Below are 4075 nucleotides of genomic sequence, written 5' to 3'. Positions count from 1 at the left end.
TGACAGAAGGCCGGGAGAAAAAGTCACGTCACGTGCCTGTGCCGGTGTGTCTGTGTTGTGGGTTAATTAACAGAAGGGAGAGAGAGTGAGGATAAAACACATAATATAAGAATAATAACATTTCTTAACAAGAAGAAGTTTTTTTTTTAATTAATCAATTTTAGTTTTTAGTTAAATTTTAAGAACTGTTTAACAAACACTAGTTTGTGCAGACTGGTTTGTTTTTAAGTAAAACCTACACCTGCAGCTCTGTTTAATTTTTCACAAAGTGAGAAGTTAATAAAATATAAAAAGGCCACCTTCAAATAAATAAAATGCTGCAGTGCGCCATTAATATTATTAATATGATATGTACATATTTAAAACAACAGCATATTAAATGATACTAAATGATACTGTGTGCAGGTGATAATATTTTTAGGAAGCAGAATTTGAATGCAGACCAACTGAAATGTTGAAGCCTACAAATATATCATCAAGCTTTCATTTATGATTGTTCATGCTTTTAAATTAAACTTTATCAATTTGATAAAGTGTGCAGTGCTAGGTGTAGCAAATCATTGCTTATTAAATCTGTGTTATCTAATAGCACCAAACTAATAGAGCTATCACATAACTGAGAAACTTGTGTGGCTTATTACAAATGGATGAAACCACATTTTACCTTAATGAAGACAGTAATCTTTAATAAGGTGTAGAAAAAAAAGGTGAGTTGTTTGTTGCTGTGGTAAACAAAGAAGTGTACTGAATCTTTTGGACTACACAGATTGATGTAGTATTGATTGTGATGCTGATCTGAGTTGTCTCATTCTGTATTTTTGTGCTTTGTCTTTTGTTACACAGAGTGAACGAGATCTTTGGTTTTGCCTTTGCTGGTAAGTAAACAGTGATTGTAACTGAAGCAGTATGAACCTGGCATTGCGTAGCACATTTGACGACTTACATACAATAGTTTGACCTTTTGTGATATGTTTCCATTTACTGATTGGCAAACACACAGGATTTGTGACCTGTAGCAGCAAAGCCCCACACAGGACCCTCTGACTCTCCTGAAAATGTCCCTGAAGTTTAATAGCCCATTTATGTATGATTTAAATTTCTTATGGCTTATCAAATCTAAACATAACTAAATGTCAGATGTCTTTATACAGTTGTTCATTTTCTCCTTATGTTTGTGGATTTAAGTAGCAGACAAAACAATTAAAGTGTTTTAGGGGAGTCAGTATAAGTGGTTGCTCAAACACTTAAGAGCTGCACAGGTATTGATTTATATTGTCTCTCAAATTCTGATGTATTACATTAAAGTCACAACATTGTAGAAGTATTTTGCCTGACTCGGTATAAGTAATAGCTTTAACAGTAATAAAAGCGAAGAGAACCAGAGGTGTGAGTGGACATTGTTAGGTAAATTACAGCCAGTGTGTCTAATTAGTTTATTACTTATTTAGTGAATATAATGTGTTTTAAAATTAGATAGAAAAGTTGCCAAAAGGTACACTGCAAAAATTCATAAATATTCCTAGCAACGGGTACAATGAAATGACTTTTTAGTGTAATATTTTAAGACATTTAATTTTAATTACAAAACATGGTGCACCTCTGCTATTGTAACATGTTAATATTTAAATGTATTTTAAGATTTACATATTCATGTCAGACATGATGAGGTTTTCTGTTGCTTCTGATTTATATAATTACTTTGTATCTAACATTTTTAAAAGTTTTGGTTTTCACACTTTATTAGCACTGACCTGTTGTAGAAAATGTTGGAGCCACAAGGCTTCTGTGTAGGAAATATTTGGTATATCCTGCACTTGTGCCAATTGATGGCTATTCTTTGCATTTCTGTAGTAATGAATGCTTTTATTACACATGCCATGTGAGACGCTGCAGTTCATTTATCTCCTCTTTACACTACAGTAAGCTCATAAAGCCTTAAAGTAATTGAGGATTTTACTAGTTAATTTGTGTCACAGTAAATTGGATTGTGTGTGAAGAGGCTCAACAGTCTGAATCATCAAACAGTGATCTGATGAATTGTTTCCTTTCTCTAGACTGCTGATCTGATCGTCTCAAGTCTGGTAAGTAAAGGTTTGTCTGATGTGCAGTGCTGGGAAATGTTTCTCATTATAGGAGATTCAGTTTAGTGCTGTGAGTCAGCACAGCTATTGGCAATCATCAAATAATAGAAAAGTCTATGAAAACATTTCCAGACTTACAAATCTCTCTTATCATCATACTACATTTTTAATTAGGCCCTAATATCGGCCATGCTAAGTTTATTGTAGATTTAGCGGGGTGTGTATTAAACATGCCCCATATTTGACTGAAATATGTAGAAACTGCTGTATAGGAGTCATCTGTCTCCAAATTTTCATTTTGCCAAAAGTCATACTGAGTAAATTATTTTTACTTTTATGTTAACGGCTCCCCAGACATTATGATATAGTGTTGTACCAGGTAAGTACACACAGAATCGGGAATTTGAGACCTTTGGGCATTTAGGAACATGTGATGTGTTATAAGTTTGAGTTGAGTGCATGTGAAGTGTTTAAACCAGGTGGTCTGAAACTGTCTGCTCTGACTTCATTGTGTGGGTTTAGCTTGACCATATAATGTTTACAGTAAGTTACTGTAGCACCACATCTTGGTTTACAGACTCTGTTTGTTTTATTGTGTTAATAGAATGCAAAATGTCCTTAGAAATGTTCCACCACCATATGTTAAACATTTTCATTCAGTTGAATCTAATAATGTACTGTACAACTCTTCAGTGTGTAATGATATATATGTTCTGTATTTTTCGGACTGTAAGGTGCACTAAATTCTAAGGCACATTAAGTCAAACAAAACAGATAAGTCAAACTTTATTCAACTCATTTACAATAACTCTCAAAATTGTTCAGTTGTAAGACATAAAATACAGAACAATTCACTCACTTTTCAGGATTTGTGTATTGATGAATGTGGATTGATCAGTTTGAAATCTGCTTCATAAGCATGGCTCTCAACAGGTGCCAGGCCCTTATACACACACACCATATTATGTTGAAGCACAGTACGAATTACTCTACGAGGGTGCTGACTATGGTAGCCATGCTCCGACAATACATCAAGTGGTGCTGCTTTGTAGCTTACCAAAGTCATACTAAAACATTTGACAGATGCCGTGAGTGCCGTGTACCACATAGAATTGGTTTGAAATCAGTAAACACAACCATACATAAGGTGCACTGTCTATTTTGAGAAAATTAAAGGCTTTTAAATGTGCCTTATAGTCTGAAAAATACAGTAAAGCCAGGTTTATTGGAAGTGTGTCTAATTCCACTTTCTTTCTGTCTTACAGGTGACCTGCTGCAGAAAACCCTCTCCCTCTATCATTAACAAGCAATTCAGTCTGTCCTATCACTCTCCCTCCCCTGCTCCATCTTTTTGACAAGCCATTCTATCTTCTATCATTTCTCCGCCATGAGCTCTATCTAAGTTGACAAGCTTGAACCTGAGTTGAAACGCAATCCTGTGACTTGAAATCAAGTTTTACCAGAATCTAAGTTTTGGAATTGAAGTTACCAGAACTTCGTCAATCTGTTTTCAGAATTCTGAGAGATCTCCGCTCTCACTGCTCCATCTTTCCTGTCGTTAAACTCTCTCACATCCAGTCATTTTGCTGGAAATTACAAGTAAAAGTTGAATATACAGTAATAGAATTACAGTACAGTAGAACTCACTGTAGAAACTACTTACAGAGCCCTACATTTGTCATTTTAATTTTTACATTACACTTTGGAATTAACACTGATAGTTTGGCTTCACGGTGCTATTACTTTGATAAATTATATAAAATACACACCTTTTTCAAGGTTTATTTGTAATAAGATAATCTGGTTATTTTGTAATACATACATTCAGACTTATATTCACATAAATAATAAATTGGATCCAAATATATTTTTCAAGTCTGTTTCATTGGCTATAACATTTGACTACAAGTTTATACTATTATTATTTAAGGGCAAACCCTTTTTTGTCACTCAGTGTAAGTATTCAGTTACAGTTGTCATCTAGAGGCTGCCCT

At 34.2% G+C, this 4075-nt stretch overlaps 1 long non-coding RNA gene across 1 annotated transcript; it reads left to right on the top strand.

Moving 5' to 3' along the window:
* The first annotated feature begins 703 nt into the window (after window positions 1-703).
* Window positions 704-3373, top strand: LOC120436144. Its single transcript, XR_005610178.1, has 3 exons — window positions 704-875; window positions 2055-2081; window positions 3347-3373. It is a non-coding gene; the product is annotated as an uncharacterized LOC120436144 (long non-coding RNA).
* Window positions 3374-4075: the final 702 nt, after the last annotated feature.

The sequence above is a fragment of the Oreochromis aureus genome, linkage group 23, assembly GCF_013358895.1.
Source record: "Oreochromis aureus strain Israel breed Guangdong linkage group 23, ZZ_aureus, whole genome shotgun sequence".
Lineage (NCBI taxonomy): Eukaryota > Metazoa > Chordata > Actinopteri > Cichliformes > Cichlidae > Oreochromis > Oreochromis aureus.
The sequence above is the reverse complement of the archived record's forward strand: the minus strand, read 5'-3'. Positions and strand labels throughout refer to the sequence as shown.